General features: G+C 45.0%; 1 protein-coding gene across 1 annotated transcript in view; it reads right to left on the bottom strand.

The window, feature by feature from the left end:
- LRRC3B (leucine rich repeat containing 3B) overlaps positions 1-13,162 on the bottom strand; it is a 151,425-nt gene extending 138,263 nt beyond the window's left edge. Inside the window, exon 1 of the mRNA XM_060248805.1 lies at positions 13,037-13,162. The gene's annotated coding sequence lies outside the window, so the exon portion shown is untranslated. The remainder of the gene's footprint in view (positions 1-13,036) is intronic.
- Positions 13,163-13,422: the final 260 nt, after the last annotated feature.

Here is a 13,422-nt window from a genome sequence, read left to right as displayed (position 1 = left end):
TGGCATGGCAACTTTGCTTCCTTGTTAGGTTTACTATGATCGTTTTCACACAGAGCTTACCCCGGAGCGACGTCCCTCTTCACCGCGCAGCATCTGCGTGGATTTCGCACCAACTGCTCCGCAGAACCAGGAAGAGCCGTAAAGTGCCAAGCCTTTTGCATCGCAAATGTAAACCGCTAAAAACCAGTTGAAAAGGGAATCATTCAAGTGATGGAACTCCAGAAAGAACATTATGTCCCATCTACACCGAATGGTGTACTGAATGGTGATTTTTTACAATCTTTTTCAGAAAAGTTAACTGATAGATATAGCACAATTTGTATTACTTTAAAGATGTCACATTGGATGCTCAGAGGCATATTCAGTAACAATGCTGACAGCAAGGAACCAAAAAAGTTTCCTCTGAGTGCACCAAACTACACTCTGCTTAGGCTTCTGTGTGCATGTCACCTGGTAGTTAACAAGTTGGCATGTGCACTGGTAGCAACAGGCCCGGCATTGAGGTTTCCAGCGCCCCAGGCCAAAATTCCCCCCCCCCTCATAAACTTTCCTTACCCCCCTGCCCTCCCTTCGCGGTGCTAGAAATTTGCCCCCCACCCCCCGCCGCCGTGCCTAGGCTTGTCCTTACCAGCTTCAATGTTGCTGCGCATGGCTTCTAAGCCTTTGAAGGGTCTGCGGGAGAAGAGTTCGCTCCCCCTCCTTCCTTCAAAGCCTTAGAAGCCGCGCGCAGCAACACTGAAGCTGGTAAGGACCAGTCTAGGCTTGGCAGTGGGGGCGGCGGTGGGGAGGGAGGCAAGTGGAGTGCGGCACGGCACTGGCTCCCAACGCCATGAAGGGAGGGAGGGCAGCAGCGGGGGGGGGGGGGTGGAAGGTGAGGCGAGGCGAGGCAAGCAGAGGAGGAGGGCAGTGGCAGGGGGAGTGGGAGGCGAGGCAAGTGGAGCGTGGCGCTGGCTTCCAGCGCCGCAAAGAGAGGGAGGAGGGTGGCGGGAGGCGCCCCAGTGGGAGCCGGTGCCCTAGGCCATTACCTAGTTAGCCAACTCCCATGTGCCAGCCCTGGATAGCAAAGAAATAGAGCAGGAGTCCCCAACTCCTGGTCCGTGGACAAGTCTAGTCCATCGCCTGGTAACAACCAGGCCACAGAGCAAGGCAGAGATGCTGCATCGCCCCTTTTGCCTGCCCAGGATCCCAGCAGACGAAAGTGGCAGCGGAATTGTCTTCCATAACTGGCCCCTGGTTCCTAAAAGGTTGGCAGCCACTGCAGTAGAGCCCTGCCAGCTTGAATAGAGGCACCATTTCCAAAATTTTATCAAAGAAGGGTCCAAGCAATTCTCATAATCTCCATAGCTGATATATAGCAATCACAGACAAACACATTCCTTTGGAGTGTATTGTCCAATGAGTTACCAGTATATGAATTTAGAGTGTATCCGTATGACATTTCAACTGATGTGGATGTATTTATGGTTCTATTTATGTGAGTTTATTAATGACAAGTATTCTTGTACATTTTCCATCAAATTTCTTCAGAATTATATATTTGAAATTGTATAAGATTTTCAATATGTTATTTTATTCATGGTTTCTTTTTCTTCTGTTTGGTTGCAATCTGTCCCGTGAATCTTCCTCTTTGTATTGTCCCTTCTGGAGACTGGCAACTCTAAAATAAGGTAGTGTTTTCAAGCTAATCAGCACACTATGACAAACCTTGGGTGTGTTCACACACACTAAATAATGCGCTTTGCAACTGGATTTCTACTGTGTAAGAAGAGCAAAAGTCACTTGTGAACAGTTGCCATGCGAAAACACCCCTTGTCTCCTCTTTGGGAGCAAATCCAGACCTTCCTGATTGTTCAGTTAGACAGGTTCAGGATTTTTTCCCCTGCAGTTTCTGAAAGTGATTTTAGGAACAGCTCTTCTTTGCACCATTCTTTTTGCTTGGACGTTTGTGGCTGGGTGAAAGGGGGCCGACCTTATGAGTTTTATTAAATTCCAGCCACAGAAATCCTGAAACTCGGCCGAGGTGAATGCCTTTAAGAAGGAAGTCCATCAAGTTCTGAAACAGTCCGGGAGCCATGCTGACCCCGAACTGCAAGCATCTAACTCAGAAGGCCCCCCGGTGTGTCACGATGGTTTGAGCCTCTGCTGTGGCGGTGTCCACAGGGAGCTGTTGGTACACCTGCACCAAATCTAGTTTCCCAAAAATTTTTGCTCCTCCTAAGAATGCTAACACATGGCTCACCACCGGGACGAGGTTTGCATGGCCTTGCAACGTCTTATTAATCGTACATTTGTAGTCAGCACAGATAATCGTACATTTGTAGTCAGCACAGATAATCGTACATTTGTAGTCAGCACAGATAATCGTACATTTGTAGTCAGCGTATGCTGCCATTGGGTTTGATCGGGGTTACTATGGGAGTCTCCCACTTTGCATTAGTGACTGGTTCCAGAACCCCTTGGGCCATGAGGCGGTCGAGCTCCTCTTCAATCTTGGGCCTAAGAGCTAGTGGCATGTGCCTGGCCTTCAGTCATATGGGCTGCACGCTGGCGTCCAGTTGTAATGCTATGGGGGCCCCGGTGTATGTGCCCAGAGTCCTGTCGAAAACAGCGGGGAACTCTTCGCACACCTTTTGAAAATCTCTTTGAATGGGGGCATAATGGATTCCCGTTACTTGGATGCCCAGGGCCTGGAACCAGGACCGACCTAGAAGGCTGCACAGATTGCCCTCCACCACGATGAGGAAGAGCTTGCCCTTGAACTTTCCATACCTAATGTGGACCAGATCCACTCCCAGGACTGCAACCTCCCACTTCTGAAAGTCCCGGACTATGAATGAGGTTGGTTGTAACTGGGCTTCCCCCCTGGGGTGCATCTCCCTGAACATGCGAGCCGAAATGACCGTCTGGCCCGCCCCGGAGTCTACTTCCATTTTGCAGGACTTGCCTTCAATGAACACAGTCATGTAATATTTATCTGGGGAGGGAAGGAGCAACTGGCATACCTGGGTCCCCGAAGTGGTGAGTGCCTGGATGTCTTCCACTAGTGCGACCTTGTGGCGGTGGCCATTCTGTTGGCAAGGAAGTTTCCCTTGGTGCAGCGCTGCTGACCGGCACATCCGAGCTATGTGCCCGGCCTTCCCGCATGTATGGCAAGTCGTGCTCTTGAACTTGCATGTGCGCTGCTTGTGTGGCTCCCCACAGCTGGCACAGGTCTTAGGGGTGGTCGATTCCATTGCTTGTGGCCTTGGTTTTTGTTGGCCCACATGGTGCAGCTTGAAGGCGTTGTCCCTGTCTGAGTCGTCCGATTTTGTGGCCAGTTGCAGCTGGTGAGCGCTGGTTCCCAGGCAGTGGGTCTTCTTGTGCACATCCTCGGCAGCAGCGGCTATTTGTAGGGCCTTCTCCAAGGTCGGCTTTGATTCCGTTGCAATTTTCCAACATGCCTTCATGTCCCTGAGGCCGTGAGTGAACTTCATGAGCAGGGTCTCTTCCAATTGTGTACCATACTCCGCCTTCCTGCTCAGGTCTTGCGGGCCAGACGGTCACTTTGAAAGGTCTCACAGGCGGGCAAGGAAGGTTGCTACGGTCTCGTTCGGCTCCTGGAAGCTGTCGAGGAACTGTAGCTTCTGGGTGAGGAGAGTAGGCTTTAGAACGAAATGGCCAGTCAGCGTCTCGATGTTCTTGTCAAAGGAAGACGCCTCAAGCATCTCCGACACAACCAGGCCCTCTGCTTGCTGTAGCGTGGCAATGCCGCAGTTGCTCAGCAGGATGGCCTTCTTGATTTCAGGTTCATCATCCTTGATTCGCTGTGCCATGAGGTGGTACTTGTGTCTTTTGAACCAGGCTTCCCAGGCCTCGGGCTATGCCATGTTGAACTCTGGAATGGAGTTTTGCGATCCAGACGTGGTGGCCATGATCATGCTAGGCGGTAGTGCCTGTTGCTTGGTGGTGCTGGAGCTCGATGCACTTGGCGATGCTGGGGTGCTCTGGACCTCGCTCATCTGGATCCCATCCTCATCGCCACTATAATATAGTGGGTTATATGCATGGCAGAGTCTCAGAGTAAGTGATAACAAGCTCTTTCACAGGAGTGACATAGTATAAGGTCACATTACAAGACTGGTGTTGGGGCCCATGGGCCAAACTTATATACATCTCTGGGTTCCTGCGCAAGCACGTTATTGGGTCATTCAAAGTGGTGGGGGCTTGTGATTGATCATGGGCTGCAGGGATTTGAATCGTGCAGCCCTTTGTTCCCAAGTCCCCAAGCTCAGTCCATATGGCTCCAATGAACCAGGTGGAAACATCCAAAGTCTTCCCTTGAGTCCACATACATAACACTCTGTTTAGGATTGCACTGTTAGTTTCCTTTGGGTGAAGGAGCACTACAAACCTCTGCTGCCTTTGTTTTTTTTAATCCTATTGGCAAAGCAATTTAGAGGCAAATTGATGTTCCTACAGCAAGCAGTAAATCCTCCAAACTTGCATCTCATTTCCACCCAGAGCCCCTACAGTGTACTTCAGCCAGCTCACCTCTCCAAACTCCCTCCACCTCTTTCTCATTCTAAATCCAAAACTTTGTGCCAAATTGGCTTGATCCTCTGTCCCTAAACACTGATGAGTATTAGTGCATTCCATGGCAGGAGAGAGATTCCAAGCTATTAGCTAGTACTTATAAACCACCAATTGATCATCTTGGACTAGCCAGTCACCTGCTTCACAAAGAACAGCCACTCAACATCTGCAACAATAATATGTGCAGGAATGAAGAGAACAGTGGAAATAAAGGTTCTCATTAAAGGTCCTCTGAAAGCTGTTACACAAAGTTTTGACGTGCTGTATTTGCTGGGGTCAGGGTTGCCAATCTCAAAGCGTTGGCTGGAGATCTTCTGGGATTACAATTGATCTCCAGGCAACAGAGATCAGTTCACATCCTCCTCAGGCTCTATCCCAAAGTCTCCAGGTATTTCCCAACTCAGATTAAAAAATATTTGGAATTCACATGATAATGCTGAATACTTCTGGATCCATATTTCATCAGCTTGGATATATGGAATCCTATTGGCTGCTATGGGAAGAAGCCTGAACAGCATGGGAAATAAAAGTGAAATGTAGACAGGACCAAAGGCAACAGCGTTAGGAATATGTGCAAATCTGCTCTGTATTGCTGCACAGAGCATTTGGTTGAAAGTAAACCGTTTGAGTAGGTTTGGCTGTGTTCTTTCGGATTGTGTCAGGGTTTTGAGCCTTTGTGTTTCTCCATTTCTAAAATATAAATATTTGGAATATTTGGGGGGGGGGGGGTTGAAGGTATTTATTAATTTCCTGCATTGTGCAGGACCCTGAGGTACCTTCCAATTTTATGATTCTATGAATCTTATTGACTTCCATAGAAACAAATCTAGACAGCTAGGAAATGATTTTTTAAAAAAAAATCTTGTTAATGGACTTGTTACATTTTGCGTCTTTGCCGCCTGGTGTAGCATTGCTAGCTACTTTGAGTGTGAGGAGATAAGGCAGAGCATAAACATTTTAAATGAATAAATAAAGTAAAAAATAAATAAATGAATAAATTAAATAAATAAATTAAGAAATTAAGAAATAAATTAAGAAATTAAGAAATAAATAAATAAATAAATAACTCAATAAATAAATAAATAAATAAATAAATAAATAAATAAAAGATGTATGAAATTCCAAACCAGGCACAGACAACAGAAAGAGTGTTCACATTGGTCCTTTCTAACTGAAAGGTTATCTATGCCAGCGGAAAGCAGATACCACACAGCCAAAACTGGAAGAGATTTTATTTATATCTGCAAGAGACAGTGAAGTGGCAGTGTATATGCACTTTCCAGAGAAGGAAGAGTCCACATCACTATAAAAGCCTGTTTCAAGCATGCAAGTGAATGAGGTGGCACAACCCTGCTGTGGTAAAGCAGGAAACAGATGATATTACTTCAAAGAGCAGGTGGACAATCAAGGAGAATCATATTTTGGGAATAGTTTCAGAGGGCAGACATGTTGGTCAGCAGTAGAGCAGTTAGAGTCAAAGACACACAAGAGCTGCAGGGTATAAGTTTTTGAGGGTCAGACATAAGCGGAAAAGAATCCTGTGGTCCCTATTCAGCTCTGGAGGATCCATTTTGGGAATATTCGCCTATGTTTCAAAACCTCTACAAACAGAAGACTAGCATAGTAAGCAAAAAGAAGACATAAAAACTTTCCCCCCTGCTGGGCTACTTTTCTGTTTGCATGGATTTTATAGAGAGAGGAGAATTCTAAACTGGAGTCCACCACCTAGTCTAAAATGGTACAGTCCATTCTCCCATCTAGGGCTTTGCCATCTCATTCCAGGCCAGTTTGATGCTCAAGTGACACACGAAACAAAGAGCTGTTAGAGGCCCAAAATCAGTAGGAGGAACACATGAGGAGGCACATCTTCCATTGCTGGGCTCTGATGCACAACCTACACTCAGCAGGGGGCACATGAGGAGGACATTCAGGGCAGCAGCATGTCTTCTTGAGCCACCACTGACCTCATTCTCTTGTAACGTGTGAACCAGGACTCAGTCTTAGAAAGCCATATTATTTATTTTGTTTAGGGGGAAAAACTGAATGCCACCTCTCCAGGAACCTGCCTGAGGTGGCTTACGAAATTAAAAAAAAATAAAAATTAACATATATCAATCAAAACTCATCATACAAAATCCCAGCCCAGCATAAAAAACAAAACAAAAACAAAGGAGGAAGGCAGGAAACTGGATTTTAAAGCAAAATACAAATGTTTCAGTCAATTTAGCCATACTTGAAGCTAGAGTTACCAACTGTGGGCATGAACATGTTTGAAGATTTGGGAGGTAGAGTCTAAGGAAGGTATAATTTGGGGAGGAATGGAAGCTCAACATAGTTGTGATGCCACAGAGTCCACCTTGCAACGGTGCCATTTTCTCCAGGGAAAGTGATCTCTGTAGTCTGTAGATAAACTGTAAATCTGGGAGACCTCCAGGCTCCACCTGGAGGTTAGCAATGCGACTTGAAGCCAATACCCTCTAGTGAGTAGGACATATAAATGGCAGCATACAAAGCAAAACTTTGAGGTGAACTCCACTGATCTAAAATGATTCCCTTCGATTAACACAGATTATATTTTCTATCACTCTACCATAAATAAATCATTCTTTTCAGCCTGTTCCAGCCTCACATTCCCATATCTGCTTTGTATCATTCTCCAGGAAAGCAAATGCCTGAAGCTGCCCTGTATCCTCTTGCGTTCATTTCCAAAATAAGTATTGTTTGCCTAAGGCTACCAGTTGTATGCCCACTCTTACACATCAAGAACTCAAATCAGATGGAAATGCCACCATTTTTTTTGTTGGTTTTTAACAAAACATGTCCTTTTTAAAAATCTGTTTTTGAAGATGTGTTGGTTTCTTCTTATCTTTCCTCACTATCTCTTTTCTGGAACATGACTGAAAGGTGGGATTGGTGATAAAAGACTACAGGGTGGCATTTCACCTGCCATAAGTGGTTGTCACATTCTTACACTGTGGCAGTTGCTGAAACAACCTCTGATAGTGTGAAATGCTACAGATGACACTGGAAGATTAACGGAAGGTTCAGGCTTCACTGTGTTACCCTTGCTCTCCATATAAACAAAAATCTGTTACCTCCATTACTAATGCTATTTTTTCTTTTGTTTTTTGAAGTTCAGTGATTTGCATTTTTCATACAATATTGATGACTAAAAAAGAAAGGGTTGTAGATTAAAGCTACAGGGCATATTTACTCCACAATCATTTATTTTCAGTTTCATGGCACAATATTTGTATTCTTGTAAAAGAGGGGGAATAAAGTTAATGTATTTGAATAACAAAACCGAATCAGCATTTCTCAGCTTAGTCCACATTTTCCATCACAACTTCTCTGCGCACTGCCAGCAGTTGTTTATGCTCCCTACAAAACATGACTCTAGGAAGCGGCTTTATACGTGTGCATGCGTATATTTCCGCTGTGTGCCAGAAGCAGGACCAGTGCCAGGCTTTTTGGTGCTCTAGGCGAGGCTACCAACTTGCGCCCCCCCCCCAGCACAGCCACAAAGCTATTCTCTTTGCTTTTGCTTTCAGCGGGAGAGGGGGGGGGAGAGAGAGAGTGAGAGCATATCAAAAGTCAAGGGAAAGCCAAAAGAATGTCCCTTTCCCAGAGTCCCAGATCACAGGGACCAACTGTTCTTCCTCTGTGGAACTGCCCACACCCTTTCTTGTTCTTTAACATATGTACATACACTCAAGTTCGGAAGGAGGGGAATGGCATTATTTAAAGTACAGCACACGCCAACATGATTTCAGTTCCAGAAGACAAGCCTTTGGAAGCATGGGAGACTGTGGCACAGTCCATGCCTTGTGGGTGCCCTTCCATTTGTACATCTAGGCACAAAGTGGGGGGAGAGAGGGGGACAGAGAGCACACACAAGAGAGAGGAGTCAGGCTTGCCGCCCTCTCCCAGTCTCCCTTGGCTAGATCTCCCATACACACATATACCCACAAACCTGGTGCCAGAGCACCATTGCACTCTGTTGGCTAAGGACTCTCATGCAATGCAGCTGGGGGAAGGGGGGTGGTGTAGGTTCTAGTGGACCATGCGTTCTGAGGTAGTGAAATCCTGCTGCCTTCTGCCCAGTGCAAGGGAAGACATGCACTTCCCATCCCTGGTTGTCATCCTCCCCCTCAGCGCTCCCTTTCCCCAAGTACTGGAATTAGTTTGGGTGAAGAGGAGGGCAAGAGAGAACCTTGCCTTTGGCCCCTGAACATCCTGGGTGGGTGGCTGCCTGCCTGCCACCAAGGCGCTGCACTGTAGTAGCCAGGCAGCATGAAGCCTGAAGGCAAGGTGGTACTGCTGTGGAACATGAATGTGGGCAAGATGTTGCTGTTGCACCACCACCAGCCATGCCAAGTCACATGGGGGTGCCCAATTCAGCAACTCCGGGGGCCAGCACACCTTAGGCCATTGCCTAGGGTTGCTTAGTGGGCACGCTGCCCCTGGCCAGAAGTTATGAAATGTATTTGGGCAAAAACTCAATGGTAGAAGCCATTTGTCCCACAGTTTTGGCTAGAGTTGCAAACTTCCACGTGGTAGCTGGAGAATCTCCCAGAATTACAACTGATCTCCAGACTACACAAATCACTTATTATTTATTAATCTATTTAAAACATTTATTCCACTTCTGGAGCAAATGGCTGCTTTGGAAGGTAGACTGCTTGGCATTATCCCCTACTGTGGTCCCTCCCCTCCCTAAATCCACTCGCTCAGGCTGCACTCTCAAATCCCCGTGTGTTTCCAAATAGTTTTTGCCCAAATACCAGAGTATTGCCAAAATGCCAACATGACTTCCAGTGAGCACCAGAAGTGATACTGTCACATCACTGGCAACAATACCTAGGCCTCCTCCAATTCCTGGTAAGTCCCCCACCCCACCCCACTGGTTGCCTAGAGGGATCCATATACCTCCCAAATCAGAGATCTGAAAACTGCAACCTTTCACAATTAAAGAGTCAAAGAGTTTACATAACCCAGTTTACGTTTGCTACGCAAAAGCCATGGCACTTCCTGTAACTCCGGCGCAGATGGTGGGAAATCTGACAGATGCTGCGGAGGGAACAGGATTGTGACTGCGAGGTAAGCTGTGTGCGAAAACGGTCAAAATTCTGAGCAAGAGATCAGCAAAGACAGCCTGTTTGCATAACTAAAAGACCGCAATTTAACATTACTGGCATGTCAGTTAGTACTCCATAAAGTTTTCACAGACCAAACACTGTCTGTTGTAGGACTACCAACCACAGGTCCCACCTGGAGTTTGGCAACCCTTGACTATATTCTACTGTATTTGCTTCCTTTTCCGATTCAATATATCTGCAAAATTAATGAGCATGCCCTCTAGTTCTTCATCCAAGTCACCGATAAAGGTGTTGAACAACACAGGACCCAGATAGATCCCTGAGGCACTCCATATCACTCCTCTCTGAAAGGATGGGGAACTCTAACAAGAACTCTTTGGGTATCAACCAGGTAAAAATCCACCTAACATCAGTAGTATCCAAACCACATTTTGCCAGCTTGTCAACAAGAATCTTACAAAGAACCTTATCAAAAACTTTACCAAAATCAAGATAAACTATGTCCACAATATTCCCCTGATCCAACAAAGTAGTAACTCTCTCAGAAAAAGAGATAAGCTTAGTCTGACATTGCTTGTTCTTGAAGAACCTGTGCTGGCTCTTTGTAATCACAGCCAACCTTTCTAAATGTGCAGGGACTAACTATTTGATGATTTGTTCTAAATTCTTTCCAGGTATGGGTGTCAAGCTGACAGGTCTGTAGTCACATGGCTCCTGCTTCCCCGCCAGTCTTGAAGATGAGGACAATACTTCTTGTGCCTCACTTCTTCTCCAAGAATTCTCAAAAATAATGGACATCTGCACACAGCTTGGCATTTGGATTATTGGCAGCTCTTCACCTCTATCATTTATCTTTCTGTAAAGAACCTCTAAGAAGCTCTTTCAACCCATTAAAAAAATCTTTGCCTGTTATTCCCTTAATGCACTGATGGTTATTCAAGCATCCCTTCTTCTCTTATATATCTTAATTTAAGGATTTGATTTTGTTTTTTGAAGAGCCATATTTGGTTCCATACCTGGCCACAGTTTTTTATTTCATTTATACCCCACCTTTCTCCCCAATGGGGTCCCAAAGTGGCTTACATCATTTTCCTCTTCTCAATTTTATCCTCACAAGAAACCCTGTGATATAGATTAAGTTGAGAGTACGTACGTGGCTTACATAATTTTCCTCTTCTCAATTTTATCCTCACAAGAAACCCTGTGAAATAGATTAAGTTGAGAGTACGTAGAGCCCTAGGTCACCCGACAAACTTCCATGGCAGAGTGGGGATTCAAATCTGGGTCTCCCAGATCCTAGTCTGACACTCTAACCACTACACCACGGTGGCTATAAGTTATAGATCTGTCTCCTACAATTGTCTCCTCCACATGTTCCAATACCCTAAGTCTGCTGTTGCCCCCACTGAGTTCAAGAAGCTGTGCCTATTGATACCAGCTGAGAAGCCCCTTTCATATTGCCTGCTTGCATAAATAATCATCTTTTTAAAAATCCAATTGCTCTGGTATTTTTAAATGACGCATATATTATTTTGCTTAAGGGAAATAACATACATAACTAAGCTAGAGTTGAATTTCACACTCTGAATCATGTTACCATGTTAAAGAGAAAGGAAGCATGGTTGCATGACAAGCACATTACTACATAAAATCAAATTCATCAGGGATTTCATTTTTCTCCTATTAATATTTGTTGAGGGCTGACTCAGATATACTGAAATACTGGGTGTTAACTGAAATGTAAGTATAGTGCTTGGGGCAATAGGTTAAGAGTTCACATATCTGAATGATTCCAGTGAAGAGAGGGAAAACAATTCCAGTTCATGAAAAGCTAGGGAGGAGAGTTTCAACCTAGACTTCCCTCAGGCTTGCAGGTTTCACAGAGGAACATGTGAGAACATTCCGATTTGTAATCAGAAGTAACCCATTCTGTAAAGATTATGCCACATGCTGTTTCTAACAGTGTGAGTCCTTACTTGTTTATTTCAGGGGGGTACAATTTTCACCTGGTCTGGGAACACTGAACCCTGGTTCAGGTTCCAAAAAATCATGGATCCCAATACTGGTGCAGTATTGGATTCTAAGGAAATCCTGTTTTGTTTTTTGGGGGGGCGGGGTCCAATACACTCAAGAAGGAAAAGGTGGGGATTGCACACCAGAAGCTATGCCCAGGGATAGCAGTCTATACTCTGTGGGTTCAGCTGATCCAGGGCTGACATCTCATGAAGCCCAGTTTAAACCGGGCTGCAAGAGGAGTCAATGCCAAGCTGAGGCTGAGGGGAGTCCCAGTTGACTTCTCTAGCAGCCTGAATCCAGAGTGGAGGAGAAGCCAGCCAGCCCTAAGCCAGTAGAGACTGTCTTCTGCAGCCTCTTTAAAGTTTAAAGGGACTGCAGAAACCCAACAAACAGCTGGAGGCAGGAGCAGTCTGCTCCTGTCTCTTGCTGGTTTTGGATCTACCGGTAATTCCCAAATATATGCAGGATTTTATTGGGATTGTTTCCCAGTTTTCCTGAGAAAACCTGGATACATTTGAGATGCTGAAATATACCCCAAAATGCCAATCTCAATTTTTTTTCAGGTGTATTTTTGGCTTGGGTAGATCCGAATGCACACCCCTATTTATTTGTTTTAAAAACTGTATTTGTCTCAGCTTAGTTGTAGAGACATGACTGCTAAGGAGCAGATCTTGGGTTCAATCCCAGGCATTGCTAATAAAGGATTTCAGGTAGCAGGGTATTAAGGAAGTACTTTTTTCTCTCCAAAGAGAGCTGCCACCAGATAATGCTGACCTAGTTAGACAGAACAGATAATGCTGACCTAGTTAGGCAGAACAATGGCATGACTTGATACTCAGAAACTGAAATTCATGTTTTTCATAACTGTTTTTTACAAATTAAACTAGCCTTTAAAAATCAACAATCCAAAGCACTCAAAAACAGGTAACACATTACAAGAGATGGAACAAAATCCTCCAGTTGCCAGGAATTTGATAAACAAAAGTTTTCACTAGATGAAGTCTAGAAGAAAGTGAACATGTATAGAGAAGACTTTCAACAACTGGTGTGCTATTACAGAAAATGCTCTGTGCCTTGTTAGCCACATCATGTCTGAAGCTAAGACCACCCAAAGCTTGGACTCAAATTATTATTTTAAATTATGAGCAGGTTTATCCTGGAGAAAGTGCTTGTTCATATATACAGGTCCCAGATCATTTAAGGATTTACAGGTCAACACCATCCCTTTCAATCACACCCAGAACAAACTAGAAAGTTATTTCTGTGCTAGCAAGATATAAACAACAGAAGCTGCATTCCTGAACACACTTCCCTGAGACAAAGCCAAATAGAATAAAAATTAGACTTACTTCCAAGTAGACCTGCTTAAGCATGCCCCCATAGTGTTGATAATCTGGTCACTATCTTCTGAGCCAGTTACAGTTTCCAAGCTCTTACACTGAATTTGCTAGGCACTCTGCATAATGCAGCAGTCATAAAATGGTTGTTCCTGTGGCTTGCACTGTGCTATTGATATAGTTCCTGAAGAGAAAGAAGCAGATCGCCAGGAGGACATGCTTATGTCAAACATAACAGTGAACGGTAGATGTGTCTGGGGCATGCCCAAGGCTTTTAAGATGCCAGAGTGGGAATTTTTTTGTTCATATTGCCAGATTGCATCTGACTGGTGCAGCAATTATGGGAGAGGGGAAGCCTTCTGACAGCTGCTATGATCCAAACCTTCACAACCAGCCAG

The sequence above is a fragment of the Heteronotia binoei genome, chromosome 10 (assembly GCF_032191835.1).
Source record: "Heteronotia binoei isolate CCM8104 ecotype False Entrance Well chromosome 10, APGP_CSIRO_Hbin_v1, whole genome shotgun sequence".
In the NCBI taxonomy this organism is placed as follows: domain Eukaryota; kingdom Metazoa; phylum Chordata; class Lepidosauria; order Squamata; family Gekkonidae; genus Heteronotia; species Heteronotia binoei.
Note: the sequence above shows the minus strand (reverse complement) of the source record. Positions and strands in the feature narration are given on the sequence as shown.